Source organism: Phyllobates terribilis, unplaced genomic scaffold (assembly GCF_046119375.1).
Source record: "Phyllobates terribilis strain yellow unplaced genomic scaffold, ASM4611937v1 Scaffold_2__4_contigs__length_985480577, whole genome shotgun sequence".
Lineage (NCBI taxonomy): Eukaryota > Metazoa > Chordata > Amphibia > Anura > Dendrobatidae > Phyllobates > Phyllobates terribilis.
In genome coordinates, this window is record NW_027362762.1 from 2,422,115 (window position 1) to 2,445,648 (window position 23,534).

The window sequence follows — 23,534 nt, forward strand, 5'->3', positions numbered from 1 at the left end:
TCTTCTCTTAGAGCTTCCTCCATCCTTCTTCCTTCCTTCTCCCTCCAGGCTCAGGCCTTAAGACTTGGCCTGCCTGCGGAGCAGAGCCCATGCAGAGCCTCTGCTCCCAGCCTCCTTCTCTCTCTCCTCTCCACTTCTTTCTCTTTCTCCCTGACTCTAAGATGGTGCCCCCCATATATACTCCTCTATACAGTGCACCCTGGATCTACTCTCCCCACCCACACACAACCGGGTTCCCTCTTTCTAGGTGTTCCCTCCCCCCACTCCAGCCAGGGACAGGGACAGTTGTGCTCACTCTTGGGAGCATTGTCGCCCTGTCCCCCGGAAATGTGGTGTAGTGCATGTGGGTGTTAGGGTCCTGAGCCACACTCCATCCTTACCTGGAAGTGAGATATCACACCTCTGGGTGAGATGCAATACCTCTGTAGCGACCGAACCCTCGGGGCGCTACAACTGCACCCATACTGCTAAAGGGACAGCGCACTGCACCCATACTGCTAAAGGGACAGCGCCCTGCACCCTCTCTGCTAAAGGGACAGCGCACTGCACTCGCTCTGCGAAAAGGACAGCGCACTGCACCCGTACTGCTAAAGGGACAGCGCACTGCACCCGTACTGCTAAAGAGACAGCGCACTGCACCCGTACTGCTAAAGGGACAACGCACTGCACCCATACTGCTAAAGGGACAGCGCCCTACACCCGTACTGCTAAAGGGACAGCACCCAGCACCCGCTCTGCTAAAGGGACAGCGCCCTGCACCCGTACTGCTAAAGGGACAGCGCACTGCACCCGTACTGCTAAAGGGACAGCGCACTGCACCCCTACTGCTAAAGGGAAAGCGCACTGCACCCGTACTGCTAAAGGGACAGCGCACTGCACCCCTACTGCTAAAGGGAAAGCGCACTGCACCCGTACTGCTAAAGAGACAGCGCACTGCACCCGTACTGCTAAAGGGACAGCGCACTGCACCCCTACTGCTAAAGGGAAAGCGCACTGCACCCGTACTGCTAAAGGGAAAGCGCACTGCACCCGTACTGCTAAAGGGAAAGCGCCCTGCACTCGCTCTGCTAAAGGGAAAGCGCACTGCACTCGCTCTGCTAAAGGGACAGCACCCTGCACCCATACTGCTAAAGGGACAGCGCCCTGCACCCGTACTGCTAAAGGGACAGCGCCCTGCACCCGTACTGCTAAAGAGACAGCGCACTGCACCCGTACTGCTAAAGAGACAGCGCACTGCACCCGTACTGCTAAAGGGACAACGCACTGCACCCATACTGCTAAAGGGACAGCGCCCAGCACCCGCTCTGCTAAAGGGAAAGCGCACTGCACTCGCTCTGCTAAAGGGACAGCGCACTGCACTCGCTCTGCTAAAGGGACAGCGCCCTGCACCCGTAGTGCTAAAGGGACAGCGCCCTGCACCCGTGCTGCTAAATGGAAAGCGCACTGCACTCGCTCTGCGAAAAGGACAGCGCACCGCACCCATACTGCTAAAGGGACAGCGCCCAGCACCCGCTCTGCTAAAGGGACAGCGCCCTGCACCCGTACTGCTAAAGGGACAGCGCCCTGCACCCGTACTGCTAAAGGGACAGTGCACTACACCCATACTGCTAAAGAGACAGCGCACTGCACCCGTACTGCTAAATGGACAGCGCCCTGCACCCGCTCTGCTAAAGGGACAGTGCCCAGGACCCGTACTGCTAAAGGGACCGCACCTTGCACCCGTACTGCTAAAGGGACAGCACACTACACCCGTACTGCTAAAGAGACAGCGCACTGCACCCGCTCTGCGAAAGGGACAGCGCACTGCACCCGCTCTGTTAAAGGGACAGCACACTGCACCCTCTCTGCTAAAGAGACGGCGTCCTGCACCCGCTCTGCTAAAGGGACAGCGCACTACACCCGCTCTGCTAAAGGGACAGCACACTGCACCCGCTCTGCTAAAGGGACAGCGCACTACACCCGCTCTGCGAAAGGGACAGCGCACTGCACCCGTACTGCTAAAGGGACAGCGCACTACACCCGCTGTGCGAAAGGGACAGCGCACTACACCCTCTCTGCGAAAGGGACAGTGCACTGCACCCGCTCTGCTAAAGGGACAGCGCACTACATCCGTACTGCTAAAGGGACAGCGCACTACACCTGTACCGCTAAAGGGACAGCGCACTGCACCCGTACTGCTAATGGGACAGCGCACTACACCCGTACCGCTAAAGGGACAGCGCCCTACACCCGTACTGCTAAAGGGACAGCACACTGCACCCGTACTGCTAAAGGGACAGCGCACTACACCCGCTGTGCGAAAGGGACAGCGCACTACACCCTCTCTGCGAAAGGGACAGTGCACTGCACCCGCTCTGCTAAAGGGACAGCGCACTACATCCGTACTGCTAAAGGGACAGCGCACTACACCTGTACCGCTAAAGGGACAGCGCACTGCACCCGTACTGCTAATGGGACAGCGCACTACACCCGTACCGCTAAAGGGACAGCCCACTGCACCCGTACTGCTAAAGGGACAGCACACTGCACCCGTACTGGTAAAAGTACAGCACACTGCACCCGCAGTGCTACAGGGACAGTGCGCTGCACCTATACTACAAAAGGGACAACACACTGCACCCGTAATGCTAAAGGGACAACGCACTGCACTTGTACTGCTAAAGGGACAACGCACTGCAGCTGTACACTGCACCTCTAGTGCTAAAGGAACAGCGCACTGAATGCACTTTGCTAAATGGACAGCACACTGCACCCATAATGCTTAATAGACAGCTGATTGCACCCATTCTGTGAATTGGAAAGTGCACAGCACCCATTTTATTGAATGGGCTGCAAATAAGCTAATACCTTAAAGACAGAACAATGCCTGTCCTGACATTTCAGCAAATGACTGCACCTCTGTCTAATGATTCTGCATGTCACATCTGAGTAGCGGCGGCGTCCTTGCATGCCCCTTCCCCTTTTACATAATGCATCTAGTAGTGTAGGGCTAAGTAAAATAGGAAGCAGGTTAGTGAACGATCAGTGAGCTGTCATAAGAGCACCAGATAGAGCGCCCCCCACAGGCCGCCCCGGATTATTATTATCTCCATACTGAAAGTAAAGATTACACAAGAACCACAGGATGGATTTCATCAACAAAGGTATCATATTAATCAGTGTAATGTCACCCACCTGACAGTGTATGTAGTTTACTGAGCACAATCCTAATGACAGGTGCGCTTTAAGGCACTTCCACCTGTTGGGAGGTGCCTGAGCAACATTTGTGTTAATTAGTTACTTGCATGTTGTGAGGTCCCCTTGTCTGCTTAGTCTGATCCTTTGTTATCTAACCTGTTTCTTGCTTCCATACCAGACCTGTCTGCTATCCAGAAGCCGCACAGTCCGAACCCGTACCAGTGGCCAACCTGTCCTGTCTGGGACACACAATCCGAACCAGCATCTCTGACCCTTGGGCTCAGCTGCTACTGTTCCAGATACTGCCCTGGAGGAACACCTGGCAGCTACCTGCCACACAAGCCTGACCTCACTATCAAAGGCTCCAGTGAATACCAGGTAGCTGCTTAGTTATGCTCCTCCAGGGTAAGCTCGGCCGTAGCGCAGTGGGTCCACGATCCACAGGCGTTACAAACTTGCTGATCGCGGGGTGTATAGCTGCAGGGACCCCTACTGATCCCAAGATCAGGGTTCTGTAATTCTGTAAGTTCTCCCCTATCCAAACGTTGCTTGGTCACATGACCGCGAGAACTGTGTACGCAATTCCACTGCCCCTGGTAATGAATCACGCAAGAGTTGTCTCCAAACCTATGTTTCTTCATCTTGTAAGATGCAGAACTTGGTCCATTTTTTTTTCCACCTATATTTGTTTTTCCTGACAACCTGACAATTTTGCAGGAAATTTATTTCTAAATAAAGAAAAATAATAATCATAAATGTTATTTTTATTTTTCCATCTAGTAAATATCAGGACAGTATGCATGTTCAGGCTGGTTGGAGTGCAGCAAATAGCGTCTCAGGTGCTCTCCTGATTCAGTTGTTCACAGGTGAGATAAGGATATGCCTAACAAACAGAAACAGATTGTAATTGATGGCATTGAGTTAATATTTTCCCACAATTTATTAGTGTTTGAGTCACAATCATTCACACAAAAAAGAGGGACCGCAATGGGCACGTCATTCAAGCCTAGTTTGTCAATTTCTTTATTGGCAATTTCAGAAGACTCTATATACAATTCCAACATGACTGGTTAGAAAAATCATATCGTTCAAAAGGTACAACAATGACATTTTTCTTTATATGGGTAGGAACTGAGGAGCAGATCATATCCTTTAATGAATATCTCAATAAAAACACATGGGGCCTTTCTTTCCATAAATAAACACTGGCAAATTCTAATAGGGCATTGAAAGCAGCAGCTCCCCAAGTGTGTAAACATTACCCATTGGAGAGAAATAACCCTTAAGAATGGCTTGGCACCCAGTAAATTACTGGTCAATGATTTGGTGATTCAGTCCCTGGTGGTCAGTAGTTTGGCAATTCATTCCATGGTGGTCTTAATTTGGTGATTCAGTTCCTAGTTGTCAGTAAGTTGATAATTTAGCCCCTAGTGGTCAGCGATCTGATGCCTCAGTTCCTAAACTCGAGTGGGGATCACATCCCTGGTGGTCTAAGGGTAGTAGTATTCTGGTCTCTGCTGTCCAGAGCTCTGCATCAGAGACTCTCTGATGGGCCAATCCATTATCAGACATTCACTATACATGTTTAATGCATGTACGTATGCATATGCCCAATGTTGGACCTTATGAGATCCCTTCATTATAGTGCCCCCCTGTACGTCTTGTTGCGACATTTGTAGCTTCTTCTGACCCCCGGTTCGTGTCTCTCTTACTTCTCTTACTTCTCCTTTCTTCTACCTCGCACCACATCTTAGTGCAAAAATACAATCAAGTGTTGAATAATGTGGAAATAACAATGTCCTACCAGTACGAGGCCGGTGGACTGTGGGTTTCCATGCTGTGATGTTTTTTATGTTGTTGGAAAGTCCAAACACCTGAATATAAAGTTTTGCCTCTCGGGACAGGAAATGATGTGACAACACGACAAAGTTGTGTGAGGCCGCCGGAGATTAGGACCTTCCTTTCTCATGTGTGTGCACCTGCTGAAGGATCAGCCGCGGGAATAAACAGGAGGACGGTTCAGGGAAGAGTCAACAATTCGGCTGGATGTCTCGAGAAGTGTAAATGGCCTTAAAGGGGTTTTCAAGTGCACAACAATTTTTCTTTTAAGGGGTTGTCCACTAGAATATTGTTTTTTTCCAATGAGCACACGGTGGTGACATCAGGTGACAGCTGCAGCCAATCAATTAGCACCACGGAAAATCAAGGCTGCAGCCAATCAGTGGTGCCTGAAGAGGCAGCAAGAAGCCTGGTGGAGGAACAATGACGTAGTCCCGGGACTGGAATCCCCATAAATAATATCAGTCTTGACTTTGCCAATCTATAGTCCGGGCCCTGATCATTTCTCACCTTGACTATTCGTGTCTCTCATCGCTATCTATCAAGACACTCATCATGTCAACTCCTACAACTCTCATCCTCCAGTGATACATCTTCTTGCTCCTATCTGTAGAACTCCTCTTATGTTGCACACATTGGGGTTTTTTCAGCAAATTTTTTTGTTGTTGATGTTGTCCTCGTAATTTTTTCTTTTAGGAAGTTCTCCCGGTTCTTGGATCCGGTGTGCACACCCCGTCCTCCCTCTACACGCTGGAGTGAATAGGCAAATCTGACGCCTGCCTGTGATATCACTCATCCAGGGCCGTCAAGACGCTGCCTGGGAATTTAGGTAGTTGCCGTCCACCATTACTTCAGACTTCACCTCTCCACTCTGCCATCCTGTGCCTTCTAACCTACTCAGCTATATACCGTGCCTTGAAAAAGTCTTCATACTTTGTGAACTTTTACAGCTTTTTTCACATTACACCCAAACTAAAATGTATTTTATTGGGATTTTATGTGATTCCGACACAAAGTAACAAGTATTTGTGAATTATAAAGGAAATGATACACGAGTTTTATAATTATTCTATAAATATAAATCTGACAATTGTGCCGTACATTTGTATTCTGCCCCTGAGTCAGTACTTTGTAGGACCACCTTTCTTTGCAGCTAATGCTGCAGTCTTTTAAGGTCTGTCTCTCCACCTTTCTCTGCTGCAGTCTTTTGGGGTCTGTCTCTGCACCTTTCTCTGCAATCTTTTGGGGTCTGTCTCTCCACCTTTCTCTGCAGTCTTTTCGGGTCGGTCTCTGCACCTTTCTCTGCAGTCTTTTGGGGTCTGTCTCTCCACCTTTCTCTGCTGCAGTCTTTTGGGGTCTGTCTCTCCACCTTTCTCTGCTGCAGTCTTTTAGGGTCTGTCTCTGCACCTTTCTCTGCAATGTTTTGGGGTCTGTCTCTCCACCTTTCTCTGCAGTCTTTTGGGGTCGGTCTCTGCACCTTTCTCTGCAGTCTTTTGGGGTCTGTCTCTCCAGCTTTCTCTGCAGTCTTTTGAGTTACATAGATAGTTTCATAGTTTCATAGTTTATAAGGCCGAAAAAAGACAAGCGTCCATCCAGTTCAGCCTATTTCTTGTGCACTGCAGCTATTCCGCAGTGTTGATCCAGGGGAAGGCAACAAAAAACCATGCGGTATAGGCCAATTTACATCATTGAGGAAAAATTCACTTCCCGACACCAATCTGGCAGTCAGATTAAATCCCTGGATTAATTAACTATCACTAAGCATAAGATGTAATTTTATTGTTCTCAAGAAAGGCGTCCAGGCCTCTCTTGAACTCATTAAGTGAGTTGGACATCACCACTTCCTCTCCCAGAGAGTTCCAGAGTCTCACGGCTCTGACCGTAAAGAATCCCCTTCTATGCTGGTGCAGGAACCTCCTTTCCTCCAGACGCATAGTGTGCCCCCTCGTCTTTGTCACCATCCTTGGTATAAACAGGTCATGGGAGAGATCTCTGTACTGCCCCCTGATGTATTTGACGCGCCCCTGGGCCTGTGTCGCGCTGCGTTGCGCACGCGGGAGCTTACCCGGAGCCGGATCTGTTGAGGGTTGTAGTCTCGTGGCGGTGACCCGGTCCGTGCCCAGGGAGTCAAACTGAGCGGCGATGTATCAGCGGTAGATGATGGACGACTACGCCACCCGTTGAGTACAGCTAAGGAGCTGCTGCTGCAGGGCAGACCGCTGAGGCCGGTGGTAGGATTGTGCAGCGTGATAGTATAACCCCCAACGGGAGGGGTATGGCCTCAGGGCAGCCGACGTGGATGATGGGGGTAGCAGGAACCACTCGGAGACGGTACAGTGTAGTTCAGGGTCTTTACTGGTGACAAAGATAGACCCTCCCGGAGTACTGGCTAGCGATTGGGGCCTGGTCAGTCCTTGAGCAGATGGGATCTCCCCTGGCCAGGCGGAGTTGTAGGCCTCCCAAACTAACTGTACTCTTCTGGCTACCTTGCTAGAGGCGGGTATAAGTAGCCCACGTCCCTCAGTGTACCGTGTGGTGCTCACCCGTATGGCCGGTGACTCGGGGCCTTCGGGTTTCTTGGCCAGAGGACCTGGAATCCCCTGCCTGACGGATTCTGCTGCTGGGTAGGAGTTAGTCCCCACAGCCTCGGACTCCGGGTCCGGTAAGAAATCTTCTCAGTCAGGGCGAGCTCTGCAGCTGCCAGCCCCTGACTCCTTGTAACACTGCTCCCACAGAGCTCCTGATGTTCTGTTCCTATATTTGCTTCTTTTCTCTGTCTCTACTTCTTCTCTACTCACTAACCCTGCCTCAGCCCTAGGTTTATATAGGGGAAGTTCTTCCCCTCCCAGGACTGGGCAGGAGGTGTGGCATGCATAGGATTCCTGACCAAGAGACCTCCCACCTGCTCTCAGACATAATATCTCTATCACTGTGGCAACCAGACCCCTGGGGTGTCACATATTTATACATGTTTATGAGGTCTCCCCTAAGCCCTCTCTTGGGTATTCTAGTCCCTCCATTCCCTTTATTACCTTAGTCGCCCTCCTTTGTACCCTCTCTAGTTCCAATATGTCTTTCCTGAGCACCGGAGCCCAGAACTGTGCACAATATTCTAAGTGCGGCCTTACCAGCGCTTTATACAGAGGAAGAACAATGTTCTCATCATATGCCCCTGTGACACCCCAGGGGTCTGGTTGCCACAGTAATAGAGATATTACGTCTGAGAGCAGGTGGGAGGTCTCTTGGTCAGGGATCCTGTGCATGCCACACCTCCTGCCCAGTCCTGGGAGGGGAAGAACTTCCCCTATATAAACCTAGGGCTGAGGCAGGGTTAGTGAGTAGAGACAGAGAAGAGAAGCAGATATAGGAAAAGAACATCAGGAGCTCTGTGGGAGCAGTGCTATAAGGAGTCAGGGGCTGGCAGCTGCAGAGTTCGCCCTGACTGAGAAGCTATCACCGGACCCGGAGTCCGAGGCTGTGGGGACTAATCTTTACCCAGCAGCAGAAACCGCCCGGCAGGGGATTTCAGGTCCTCTGGCCAAGAAACCCGAAGGCACGGTCACACGCGTGGGACCAGCACCGCCGTCGTGGAGCGGACGCCACAAGAAGGCCCCGAGTCACCGGCCATACGGGTGAGCACCACACGGTACACTCAGGGACGTGGGCTACTTTTACCCGCCTCTAGCAAGGTAGCCAGAAGAGTACAATTAGTTGGGGAGGCCTACAACTCCGCCTGGCCACGGGAAATCCCATCTGCTCAAAGACTGACCAGGCCCCGATCGCTAGCCAGTACTCCGGGAGGGTCTATCTTTATCACCAGTAAAGACCCTGAACTACACCGCATCGTCTCTGAGTGATTCCTGCTTCCCCCATCAGCCACGTCGGCTGCCCTGAGGCCATACCCCTCCCGTTGGGGGTGATACTATCACGCTGCACAATCCTACCACCGGCCTCAGCGGTCTGCCCTGCAGCGGCAGCTCCTTCGCTGCATTCAACGGGTGGCGTAGTCGTCCAACATCTACCGCTAATACATCGCCGCTCAGTTTGACTCCCTGGGCACGGACCGGGTCACCGCCACGAGACTACAACCCTCAACAGATCCGGCTCCGGGTAAGCTCCCGTGCGCGCGATGCCGTGCGACGCAGGCCCAGGGGCGCGTCAACTTTTGGCGTAGTCGGCAGGATTTCGTGCCCGCAACCACCGGGTACTGCGTGCCTGAAAAAGACTGTTCAAACTTACCAGTGGTGAAGATTCCCGCCATCCGTGGAGGTTTCCCGCCATCCGGCGCCATCTTCTACCTTCTTCCCGCCATCCGCGAAGTTTTCCCGCCATCCGGCGCCATCTTCTGCCTTCTTCCCGCCATCCGTGGAGTTTTCCCGCCGTTGGACGCCATCTTGAAGACGCCGCGCGGGAAGAAGAGGGGCGTGGACTCCGAAAGCGCGCGAGAACCGAAGCCCCGCCTCACGTCCGGACGTTGCGTAAGGTCCTGGAAGGAGTCCAGCAGACGCCGACGTCACAGGAGCGCGACGGAAGGTCCTCAACCCTGACGATCCACTGCGGAGCCGCGGCCTACGGAAGAGGATCATCGCAAGGTAGGCCACGGTCCACTAGGGGGGAGGAAGATGTCGGATACGGAGGAGAGCTTCACTGTCTCAACCCCCGCCAGCGCCACCGCTGCTGCAGTCATGCCTTTCACCATGCCCTATATCCCGGGAGCGGCCTGGCTACCCCAGTACTCAGGGGAGTCACATACCCTGCATGACTTTAGAGAAAAGCTGGATAGCCTCTTCCAGGTGTATCCCCTCACAGAAGAGCAAAAAGTGAGCATCCTGGTGGCCCAATTAACCGGGGCAGCCCAAAGGGAGGTGAAGTCCTGGCCACCTGGGGGGAGGACTGTTGCAGGGATACTAACCCGGCTGAGGGACACCTTTGATACCCGCACCTCAGCCGAGATCAAGCTTAGATTCTACGGGTGCAAGCAGCGAGCACACGAGAGTATAAGGGACTATGCCCTGAACCTACAAGAGGCCCTGAGAGCCATTAAGCAGACCGACCCTGACGGCGTGGGAGACGAGGACAGGCTGTTGACTGAACAATTTATAGAGGGTTTATATTGCAATGCCCACCGAACCCAGTTGCGGGCAATGGCCTTACAGGACCCTCATCTGGGATTTGCACAGTTCAAGGACAGAGCCATCCAGGTGCTCCGAGAACCGGCACCAGGTGGCGTTGTGACCCACAGACGCCCCACTACCACTTACCACCAGGAGGCGGCGCCCTTGTCGGCAGGGCCTGTGGGAGCTGATGCGCAGGCTTTGAACAATGACCCGGCTCCAGACCTGCACCATCAGGTCCAAGAGCTAGCTAAAAGCGTTGCCGCGCTAACCTGAACTGTACAGTCTTTACAGGTTTCCACTCCAGGGAAGATCCAGCTGGCATCTGGACCGGAGGACATCCCGTGGCGTCGACCAAGGAGGACCCCGCCGGCCAGAGGAAGACCCAGCGACCGATACAACGAGGACGGACAACCCATCTGCCGCCGCTGCAATCAACCCGGACATATGGCAAGGTACTGTCCTTTAAACTGGCACAACCTGGGGTAGAGGGCCAAACCCCAGGAAAAAGATCATCAGGCCCATCGAACTGGCGCGACAAATATGTGGGAGGACGTCCAGTCTTGCCTGTGGTACTGGATGGCATCCCTATGAGTGCCCTACTGGACACCGGGTCACAGGTTACCACTATCCCGTACGTGCTCTTCAAGCAGTACTGGAATGACTCGGATATCACCCGCTACCCTGACGACGACTTGAGTATCATCGCCAGCAATGGTCAGCCCGTGCCGCAGATTGGATTTAAAGAGGTGACCATTAAAATCGGTAGAGTTGAACTGGCGGCACAGGGACTGATCATTGTAGACATTGACAAGCACGAGAGTCACCCAAAGATAACTCTAGGAACTAATGTAATTGAAAATTGTCTTGCAGAGGTGATTTTCCTTTTACAGCAGGTTGCCAAGAACGCCAGCTCCGGCCAGCAGCGAGTGCTCCAGAAAGAGATCCGGGCACTGATGCGACGGCAACAGATAGAACTCTCCGGTGGTGAGATTGGTAGCGTAAGAATGTGTGACCCTTTCCCTATTGCCATGCCCCCAAAAAGTGAAATGATGATTTGGTGCCGGGCAGCTATTGGTCTGAGAGGTAGAGATTACCAGGCAATGGTAGAACCAGTTTACTCAGACAGTAGGCCCACCATTTTGACAGCACGGGGGGTGGTCAATGTACGCCATGGGAGGGTGCCCGTTCGCATAATAAATATCGGGAAGAGGGAAGTGTACCTGCGCCGGTATGCTACGCTAGCCAAATTGTATACCATCAATCAAAACTCCATACAGTCCGTAGAACCCTTGCCTCCATCTTCCCCGGAGGAAAGTAACGGCTCTAAGGAAACAATGGAGGACTGGTGTCAGCAACTACATTTGGGTACTGACTCCACTCCCTCACACCAGAGACAGGGAGTCTATCGGGTGGTTCAAGAGTACGAGAGAGTGTTTAGTAAACACCCGTTAGACTTCGGGCGAGTCAAGGGGGTAGAACACCGCATCCCCACGGGAGACCATCTTCCCATAAAAGAGAGGTATCGACCCGTACCCCCTGCACACTACCAACACGCCAAGGGGATGCTTAGGGACATGAAGGAGGCTGGGGTGATCAGGGATAGCTGTAGCCCTGGGCAGCTCCACTAGTCTTAGTCAAAAAGAAAGACAACACCATGAGGATGTGTGTAGATTACCGGAAAATCAACCGTATCACACACAAGGATGCGTACCCCTTACCAAGGATAGAGGAGTCTTTGGCTGCTTTAAGATCTGCTAACTTCTTCTCTACCTTGGATCTCACTAGTGGGTACTGGCAGGTTCCTGTAGCAGAGGCGGACCGGGAGAAGACCGCATTCACCACCCCGATGGGACTTAGCGAGTTTACCTGCATGCCGTTCGGACTCTGTAACGCACCAGGAACCTTTCAACGATTAATGGAGTGCTGTCTGGGCCACAAAAACTTCGAGACGGTCCTGTTGTACCTGGACGATGTCATCGTATATTCCAAGACTTATGAGGACCACCTGAAACACCTGGCGGAAGTGTTCGAAGCTCTGGCAAACTACGGCCTAAAGGTAAAACCCTCCAAGTGTCACCTCCTAAAACCAAAGGTGCAGTACCTGGGACACGTGGTGAGCGCTGACGGAGTGGCTCCCGACCCTGATAAGATCACCGCAATTAAGGAATGGCCAAGTCCCTCCAGTGTAAAGGAAGTGCGGCAGTTCCTCGGGTTGGTAGGCTATTACCACAGATTCATCCCCGGTTTCACCAAAAAGGCAGCTCCTATGCAGGACCTCCTGATAGGCCAGTCCCGGAAGGCCAAGAACCAGAAGCCGCCCTTCAAATGGGAGAAGTTAGAAGAAGAGTCCTTCCGCCAGCTGAAGATGGCCCTCACGGGGGATGAAATCCTGGCGTACCCTGATTACAGCCAGCCCTTTATCCTCTACACCGACGCAAGTAACATCGGGCTAGGAGCCGTACTGTCCCAGATCCAGCAGGGGAAAGAACGAGTAATCGCTTACTCCAGTCGAAAACTGCGACCCACCGAAAGAAACCCTGAAAATTACAGCTCATTTAAGCTAGAGTTCCTGGCAGTGGTGTGGGCAGTCACCGAACGCTTTAAGCACTACCTCGCTTCTTCCCGGTTCACCGTGTACACGGATAACAACCCGTTGACACACCTGGACACGGCAAGACTCGGTGCCTTAGAGCAGAGATGGATGGCCCGTCTGTCCAACTACGAGTTCACAATCAAATACCGGGCAGGACGCTCCAATACCAACGCGGACGCCCTGTCCAGGATGTCAAACCTACCGGACGTAGGGGAAGATCCAGAGGGACTGGAAGAAGTCGAACTCCCCGCGTTCCACCGTCATGGGACTATCCAGTATTCCCATCGGGTAAGGAGTAAGCAAGCCGCTACGTTTAACCCCTTGCCTCACTACAACTGGGAGGAAACGCAAGACAGTGACCCTGCCGTCCGACTGGTGAAGAAGATGCTGACTCGGCCAGAGGCTCGCCTTGACCCAGACGCTCCGGAGGAAGCCAAACAACTGTGGGCTGAAAAGAGTCGACTGTTCCTTTACAAGGGGAAGTTGTGCCGCAGAATGGTTAACTCCCGGACGCATGAACTAATCTGGCAAGTAGTGGTGCCACGAAGAGACGCAGCCATGGTGATGGAGGCATACCACGACGGGGCTGGACACTTCGGATGGAAGAAGCTGGAGTTCCTGCTGCGCGGGCGGTTCCACTGGGTAGGCATGAGGGGAACTATCGAGAGGTGGTGCAGAGACTGTGGCCCGTGCAACCTAAGAAGGAAGGACCGTGCCAGCCAGAAGACCCCCCTTCAGTCCATCGTCACCAAGCAGCCGTTGGAACTGGTAGCCTTGGATCATGTAAAACTGACCCCAAGCAGAAGTGGCTACGTCTACGCGTTAACCATTGTGGATCATTACTCCCGGTTCTTGGTTGTCGTCCCCGTTAAGGACTTAACAGCTCAAACGGCAGCTAGAGCCTTCCAGCAGCACTTCTGCCGTCCACACGGGTACCCGGACCAAGTGCTGACGGATCAGGGACCTGCCTTTGAAGCGGAGGTCTTCCAGGAATTCTGCAATCTGTATGGCTGCCGGAAGATAAGGACGACACCCTATCATCCGCAAACTAATGGACTTTGTGAGAAAATGAACCAGGTGGTAATGGATCTTCTGAAAACGTTGCCCCTGGAACAACGCAGTCTGTGGCCTGAGAAGCTGCCCGACCTGGTGGACCTATACAACTACATCCCTGTAGGTTCCACCAACTGTACCCCGGCTTACCTAATGAGGGCAAGGCCTGGTAAGCTACCTGTTGACCTGGAGATGGGAGTCCTGACACCCGAGGACACTTCACCGGAAGCAGACTGGGACACAGAGAGGCAGCAGCAGTACCGGAGAGTACAGGAGAGCGTGGAGCGAAGTCTCTGTCTCGCTAGGGAAAGACAAGAGAAAACTTACAACCAGTATGCTCCCGCTGTTCCCCTGGTACCCGGAGAGCAGGTCTTGAAGAGGAAGAGACGGCTCCACAAGTTGGACGACCAATGGGAGAAGGACCCGTACACCGTACTGCCCTCAAGCCACGACAACCCGAAGGTTTGTACCATCAGTAAAGACGGAGGGGAAACCACAGCCATTGTATCCCGGGATCACCTGAAGAAGTGTCCCGAACAGCTACGGAACCCAGAAGGAGAGCAAGAAGACCCTCGACCCGTAGAGGAAAGGGAAGATATGGTTAGTACTGTGCTCGGAGACTTCCCTCGGTCCTGGACTCAAGTCAATGGTGCAGTTGTGGTACCCGTCCTCACGTTCCTCCAACCAGCATCCCAAGTGCCTTCGGAGCAACAGGTAGAGCTGGAAGAGCAGCCGGTCCAGGAGGCAGCAGACTCCACACAAGCAGAACAGGAGGATCAACCCTCTGCTCATAGTGAGCCTGCCGTACCCCTAGTGAGCCAAAGAGCCCGTAGACAGCTGCCCAGTTTACCCTTGACAGCTCCTACACCCTGTAGTTCAGGGCCAGACAGTCAGCTCCGTAGGTCCACTAGGGCCACTAGAGGCCAGTTACCCGCACGTTGGAGGATTTGAAGTGTTTAAATTGTTTTATTTGTGGTCACCTGTCTGTTACTTGTAAATAATTATGTGTTTCTACTTATTTTTAGGAGTCCTTGGTGGATTTACCGGGAATCCTTGTACAATTGGTTGGAGCGTAACCTAGGAATGGACTAAAGACTGTTAAGGACTCGGGGCAGGACAGACCCCTACCTGGTTACGTCTCCCTGTTTTGGTGAAATGGACACCTTGTTTTTCTTCAAAACTGCACCCGGTTGCGGACACGCCGTAACCATCTTTATGTGTTTTTCTTATTGTATTATAATTGTTTATACCTTGTTATGTTTTTCTAAAATATGTTTAGTCCCTGAGTACTAAATTTCACTAGGGGGGAATGTGACACCCCAGGGATCTGGTTGCCACAGTAATAGAGATATTACTTCTGAGAGCAGGTGGGAGGTCTCTTGGTCAGGGATCCTGTGCATGCCACACCTCCTGCCCAGTCCTGGGAGGGGAAGAACTTCCCCTATATAAACCTAGGGCTGAGGCAGGGTTAGTGAGTAGAGACAGAGAAGAGAAGCAGATATAGGAAAAGAACATCAGGAGCTCTGTGGGAGCAGTGCTATAAGGAGTCAGGGGCTGGCAGCTGCAGAGTTCGCCCTGACTGAGAAGCTATCACCGGACCCGGAGTCCGAGGCTGTGGGGACTAATCTTTACCCAGCAGCAGAAACCGCCCGGCAGGGGATTTCAGGTCCTCTGGCCAAGAAACCCGAAGGCACGGTCACACGCGTGGGACCAGCACCGCCGTCGTGGAGCGGACGCCACAAGAAGGCCCCGAGTCACCGGCCATACGGGTGAGCACCACACGGTACACTCAGGGACGTGGGCTACTTTTACCCGCCTCTAGCAAGGTAGCCAGAAGAGTACAATTAGTTGGGGAGGCCTACAACTCCGCCTGGCCAGGGGAAATCCCATCTGCTCAAAGACTGACCAGGCCCCGATCGCTAGCCAGTACTCCGGAAGGGTCTATCTTTATCACCAGTAAAGACCCTGAACTACACCGCATCGTCTCTGAGTGATTCCTGCTTCCCCCATCAGCCACGTCGGCTGCCCTGAGGCCATACCCCTCCCGTTGGGGGTGATACTATCACGCTGCACAATCCTACCACCGGCCTCAGCAGTCTGCCCTGCAGCAGCAGCTCCTTCGCTGCATACAACGGGTGGCGTAGTCGTCCAACATCTACCGCTAATACATCGCCGCTCAGTTTGACTCCCTGGGCACGGACCGGGTCACCGCCACGAGACTACAACCCTCAACAGATCCGGCTCCGGGTAAGCTCCCGTGCGCGCGATGCCGTGCGACGAAGGCCCAGGGGCGCGTCACCCCTATTCCTCTTCTGATGCATGCCATGACTCTATTTGCCTTCGCAGCTGCTGCCTGACACTGGGCACTCCAATTTAATTTGCTATTAACCAAGACGCCCAGGTCCTTCTCCATGTCAGATTTCCCCAATGGTTTCCCATTTAATATGTATGGGTGACTGCTGTTTTTCTTTCCCATGTGCATGACCTTACATTTATCGGCATTGAACCCCATTTGCCATTTTTTGGCCCAACTCCCCAATTTATCTAAATCCTCCTGTAGCTCTGCCCTATCCTCATCTGTATTAACTACTTTACAAAGTTTAGTATCATCTGCAAATATTGCTATTTTACTATGCAACCCTTCCACTAGATCATTAATAAATATATTAAATAATATAGGGCCCAAGACAGACCCTTGAGGCCCCCCGCTAGTAACCCTGACACCCCCTGAGCTTACTCCATTGATAACCACCCTCTGCTTTCTATCACTCTGCCAGCTATTTACCCACTTGCACACATTATCCCCCAGACCAAGCATTCTCATTTTATAGACCAACCTTTTGTGTGGCACGGTATCAAACGCTTTGGAGAAGTCCAGGTCTACAACATCCACTGACTCTCCCCGGTCCAGCTGTGAGCTCACCTCCTCGTAGAAGGCCATCAGGAGCGATCCCTCATGAACCCATGTTGATATGGAGTTAGACAGTTATTATCATTAAGATATTCTACAATAGCATCTCTAAGAAATCCTTCAAACAATTTACCCACAACAGACGTTAAGCTGACTGCTCTATAGTTCCCAGGGTCACTTTTAGACCCCTTTTTGAATATTGGTACCACATTTGCTTGGCGCCAGTCTAGTGGGGCAGTCCCTGTCCATAAAGAGTGCTTGAATATAAGATACAGCGGTCTGTCTATCACATTACTTAATTCTTTTAGTACCCGGGGGTGTATGTCATCTGGGCCTGGTGACTTGTCTATTTTGATATTATTTAGGCGTTTCTGGACTTCCTCCTGGGTTAGGTGGGTGATATTTAGCGGAGGGTTTACTTTATCACTCTGCATTTCCTCCGATAAATTGTTTTCTTTTGTGAAAACAGTGGAGAAGAAGCTATTGAGTAGGTTCGCTTTACCCTCATCGCCCTCTAGGATTTTACCCAGGTTATTTTTACCCAGGTCTGTCTCTGCAGCTTTCTCTGCAGTCTTTCGGGGTCTGTCTCTCCAGCTTTCTCTGCAGTCTTTTGGGGTCTGTCTCTCCAGCTTTCTCTGCAGTCTTTTGGGGTCTGTATCTTCAGCTTTCTCTGCAGTCTTTTGGGGTCTGTCTCTGCAGCTTTCTCTGCAGTCTTTTCGGGTCTGTCTCTCCAGCTTTCTCTGCAGTCTTTTGGGGTCTATCTCTCCAGCTTTCTCTGCAGTTACTGCTGCAGTCTTTTGGGGTCTGTCTCTCCAGCTTTCCTCTGCAGTCTTTTGGGGTCTATCTCTCCAGCTTTCTCTGCAGTTACTGCTGCAGTCTTTTGGGGTCTGTCTCTCCAGCTTTCTCTGCAGTCTTTTGGGGTCTATCTCTCCAGCTTTCTCTGCAGTTACTGCTGCAGTCTTTTGGGGTCTGTCTCTCCAGCTTTCTCTGCAGTCTTTTGGGGTCTGTGTCTCCACCTTTCTCTGCAGTCTTTTGGGGTCTGTCTCTGCAGCTTTCTCTGCAGTCTTTTGGGGTCTGTCTCTCCAGCTTTCGCAGCAGTCTATTGGGGTCTGTCTCTCCAGCTTTCTCTGCAGTCTTTTGGGGTCTGTCTCTCCAGCTTTCGCAGCAGTCTATTGGGGTCTGTCTCTCCAGCTTTCTCTGCAGTCTTTTGGGGTCTGTCTCTCCAGTTTTGCCCCTTCTTCTTTGCACTCTCGCTCAGTGAGATTGGATGGAGACATCTGTGATCAGTATTTTTCACGTCTTGTCACAGATTCTCTGGGATTTAGGTCTGGACTGTGACGTTCACACACATGAATATGTGCTGATCTAACCTCTTCATTGTAGCTCTGGCAGGATGTTTACGGTTGTTGTCCTGCTGGATGGTGAACCTACGCCCCAGTCTCAAGTCTTCTGCAGCCTATAACAGGTTTTCCTCCAGGATTGCCCTGTATTTAGCTCCATCCATCTTCCCATTAACTCTGAACAACTTCCCTGCCTCTGCTGAAGAAAAGCCTCACCACAGCAGGGTGCTGCCACCACCATGTGTGATGGTGGGAATGGTGTTTTCAGGGTGATGTGTAGTGTTAGTTTTCCGCTACACATAGCCTTTTGCATCTAGCCTAAAAAGTTCTCTTTTGGTCTCATCTGATTGATATTTAAGGTCGTCACCAATGAACCAGGCTGGATCTGGAAGACACTTAACATCTAAGTAAAAGATGTTACAGATGCTGCTCGGCTCAGTGAAGGCTGAAATAGATTATGGTGTGCCAATAACCAGGCAGCTGTCAGGTACCATTGATGGCAGGTTAAAGGTATTTCACATCGTACAAAGATGTATATACAGAAAATATTCTGCTATTGATTATTTAACCCTTTCATGCCCAATGACATAATAATACGTCACGCAGCAGTTATGAATGGAGCTCAGGAGCTGCGTTATACAACCTGCCTCTGCTTGCTCCAATCACAACTCTTTAACCATTTAAATTCCGCAGTCAACTTCTGACAGCGGTATTTAGGTGGTACAATCATGGTGGGGGTGGTTCATCCAAGTGCCCCTTATTCCTTCTCACCCCATGACATGATAGCAGGATGCTGATACTTTTTATTAAAAAAAAATAGGAAAAAAGTAAAAAAAATGTTTTAAAAGGATAAAAAAACTAAAAATTAAAAATTTCCCCCTTTTTCCCCCAAGCAAAAGAATAAATAAAAAAATAATCATTTTCAGTATTGCTGCATCTATAAAAGCCGGTACCATTGCATCTACCCCCAAAAAACATTGTATGTGCCCCAAAAATGGTATCAATAAAAACTATGGAGCAAAAAAAAAAAATAACACAAAGTTCCATCAATGGGAAAATATAAATGGTTACAAGTCTCGGAAAATTCAGACAAAAAACTATTTTTCTTTTTTTGTACAAAGTACAGAAGTTTTTTTTAAGCAAATAAATGAAAGAAAAAGCGTAGAAGTTTGGTGTCGCTGTGATCGCGCTGGTAATGATAAGTGCTGCAGGTTTTCCGGAGCTTTTATTATAATCCCATGCTGCTACATTCGGGGTCTTTCCAGGGTCGCTGTCACCTGTGGACCAGTTCCCACCATCAGCCGCGATTCGTCGCATCCTTTCCTTTGATTGTGGGGATGTTGCCATCTTCACGTCCTGGCGGAACGTTTCCTTCTCTCTGAGAATCCGGATATTCTGCCGATCTCGGACGTAACGAGGCTAAATCAGACCGCTGATTATATACTAACATTCCTGAGAGCGGAAGAGGAAGAGCGGAAGAGGAAGAGCATCTGCCAAAGCCGTCAGGGGAAGCGCAGCTGCAGGTGTCAGAGAACGGCGGGACAAGGACGGGTATGTATAGAAGCGGAAACGCATCGCCGCAGCTCAGCACAGGGCAGCGTACCGCAGACATCTAATCCTAACCTGTGTGATACTGTCTGCTGAGCTGTGTATCTAATCCTCTCCTGTGTGATACTGTCTGCTGAGCTGTGTATCTAATCCTCTCCTGTGTGATACTGTCTGCTGAGCCGTGTATCTAATCCTAACCTGTGTGATACTGTCTGCTGAGCCGTGTATCTAATCCTATCCTGTGTGATACTGTCTGCTGAGCCGTGTATCTAATCCCGTCCTGTGTGATACTGTCTGCTGAGCCGTGTATCTAATCCTCTCCTGTGTGATACTGTCTGCTGAGCCGTGTATCTAATCCTATCCTGTGTGATACCGTCTGCTGAGCCGTGTATCTAATCCTATCCTGTGTGATACTGTCTGCTGAGCCGTGTATCTAATCCTACTGTGTGATACCGTCTGCTGAGCCATGTATCTAATCCTATCCTGTGTGATACTATCTGCTGAGCCATGTATCTAATCCTATCCTGTGTGATACCGTCTGCTGAGCCATGCATCTAATCCTCTCCTGTGTGATACTGTCTGCTGAGCTGTGTATCTAATCCTCTCCTGTGTGATACTGTCTGCTGAGCCGTGTATCTAATCCTCTCCTGTGTGATACTGTCTGCTGAGCCGTGTATCTAATCCTCTCCTGTGTGATACTGTCTGCTGAGCCGTGTATCTAATCCTATCCTGTGTGATACTGTCTGCTGAGCCGTGTATCTAATCCTCTCCTGTGTGATACTGTCTGCTGAGCCGTGTATCTAATCCTATCCTGTGTGATACTGTCTGCTGAGTCGTGTATCTAATCCCATCCTGTGTGATACTGTCTGCTGAGCCGTGTATCTAATCCCGTCCTGTGTGATACTGTCTGCTGAGCCGTGTATCTAATCCTCTCCTGTGTGATACTGTCTGCTGAGCCGTGTATCTAATCCTATCCTGTGTGATACCGTCTGCTGAGCCGTGTATCTAATCCTATCCTGTGTGATACTGTCTGCTGAGCCGTGTATCTAATCCTCTCCTGTGTGATACTGTCTGCTGAGCTGTGTATCTAATCCTATACTGTGTGATACCGTCTGCTGAGCCATGCATCTAATCCTCTCCTGTGTGATACTGTCTGCTGAGCTGTGTATCTAATCCTATCCTGTGTGATACTGTCTGCTGAGCCGTGTAGCTAATCCTATCCTGTGTGATACTGTCTGCTGAGCCGTGTATCTAATCCTATCCTGTGTGATACTGTCTGCTGAGTCGTGTATCTAATCCCATCCTGTGTGATACTGTCTGCTGAGCCGTGTATCTAATCCTATCCTGTGTGATACTGTCTGCTGAGCTGTGTATCTAATCCCATCCTGTGTGATACTGTCTGCTGAGCCGTGTATCTAATCCTATCCTGTGTGATACTGTCTGCTGAGCCGTGTATCTAATCCCGTCCTGTGTGATACTGTCTGCTGAGCCGTGTATCTAATCCTCTCCTGTGTGATACTGTCTGCTGAGCCGTGTATCTAATCCTATCCTGTGTGATACCGTCTGCTGAGCCGTGTATCTAATCCTATCCTGTGTGATACTGTCTGCTGAGCCGTGTATCTAATCCTCCTGTGTGATACTGTCTGCTGAGCCATGTAGCTAATCCTATCCTGTGTGATACTGTCTGCTGAGCTGTGTATCTAATCCTATCCTGTGTGATACTGTCTGCTGAGTCGTGTATCTAATCCCATCCTGTGTGATACTGTCTGCTGAGCCGTGTATCTAATCCCGTCCTGTGTGATACTGTCTGCTGAGCCGTGTATCTAATCCTATCCTGTGTGATACCGTCTGCTGAGCCGTGTATCTAATCATATCCTGTGTGATACTGTCTGCTGAGCCGTGTATCTAATCGTATCCTGTGTGATACCGTCTGCTGAGCCGTGTATCTAATCATATCCTGTGTGATACTGTCTGCTGAGCCGTGTATCTAATCCTATCCTGTGTGATACCGTCTGCTGAGCCGTGTATCTAATCATATCCTGTGTGATACTGTCTGCTGAGCCATGTAGCTAATCCTATCCTGTGTGATACCGTCTGCTGAGCCGTGTATCTAATCCTATCCTGTGTGATACTATCTGCTGAGCCGTGTATCTAATCCTCTCCTGTGTGATACTGTCTGCTGAGCTGTGTATCTAATCCTATCCTGTGTGATACCGTCTGCTGAGCCGTGTATCTAATCCTCTCCTGTGTGATACTGTCTGCTGAGCTGTGTATCTAATCCTCTCCTGTGTGATACTGTCTGCTGAGCTGTGTATCTAATCCTCTCCTGTGTGATACTGTATGCTGAGCCGTGTATCTAATCCTTTCCTGTGTGATACTGTCTGCTGAGCTGTGTATCTAATCCTCTCCTGTGTGATACTGTATGCTGAGCCGTGTATCTAATCCTCTCCTGTGTGATACTGTATGCTGAGCCGTGTATCTAATCCTCTCCTGTGTGATACTGTCTGCTGAGCCGTGTAGCTAATCCTATCCTGTGTGATACTGTCTGCTGAGCCGTGTATCTAATCCTATCCTGTGTGATACTGTCTGCTGAGTCGTGTATCTAATCCCATCCTGTGTGATACTATCTGCTGAGCCGTGTATCTAATCCCGTCCTGTGTGATACTGTCTGCTGAGCCGTGTATCTAATCCTATCCTGTGTGATACCGTCTGCTGAGCCGTGTATCTAATCCTCCTGTGTGATACTGTCTGCTGAGCCATGTAGCTAATCCTCTCCTGTGTGATACTGTCTGCTGAGCTGTGTATCTAATCCTATCCTGTGTGATACTATCTGCTGAGCCGTGTATCTAATCCTCTCCTGTGTGATACTGTCTGCTGAGCTGTGTATCTAATCCTCTCCTGTGTGATACTGTCTGCTGAGCCGTGTAGCTAATCCTATCCTGTGTGATACTGTCTGCTGAGCCGTGTATCTAATCCTATCCTGTGTGATACTGTCTGCTGAGTCGTGTATCTAATCCCATCCTGTGTGATACTGTCTGCTGAGCCGTGTATCTAATCCCGTCCTGTGTGATACTGTCTGCTGAGCCGTGTATCTAATCCTCTCCTGTGTGATACTGTCTGCTGAGCCGTGTATCTAATCCTATCCTGTGTGATACCGTCTGCTGAGCCGTGTATCTAATCCTATCCTGTGTGATACTGTCTGCTGAGCCGTGTATCTAATCCTCCTGTGTGATACTGTCTGCTGAGCCATGTAGCTAATCCTCTCCTGTGTGATACTGTCTGCTGAGCCGTGTATCTAATCCTCTCCTGTGTGATACTGTCTGCTGAGCCGTGTATCTAATCCTCTCCTGTGTGATACTGTATGCTGAGCCGTGTATCTAATCCTCTCCTGTGTGATACTGTATGCTGAGCCGTGTATCTAATCCTCTCCTGTGTGATACTGTATGCTGAGCCGTGTATCTAATCCTCTCCTGTGTGATACTGTATGCTGAGCCGTGTATCTAATCCTCTCCTGTGTGATACTGTCTGCTGAGCTGTGTATCTAATCCTCTCCTGTGTGATACTGTATGCTGAGCCGTGTATCTAATCCTCTCCTGTGTGATACTGTATGCTGAGCCGTGTATCTAATCCTCTCCTGTGTGATACTGTCTGCTGAGCCGTGTAGCTAATCCTATCCTGTGTGATACTGTCTGCTGAGCTGTGTATCTAATCCTATCCTGTGTGATACTGTCTGCTGAGCCGTGTAGCTAATCCTATCCTGTGTGATACTGTCTGCTGAGCTGTGTATCTAATCCTATCCTGTGTGATACTGTCTGCTGAGTCGTGTATCTAATCCCATCCTGTGTGATACTGTCTGTGAGCCGTGTATCTAATCCCATCCTGTGTGATACTGTCTGCTGAGCCGTGTATCTAATCCTCTCCTGTGTGATACTGTCTGCTGAGCCGTGTATCTAATC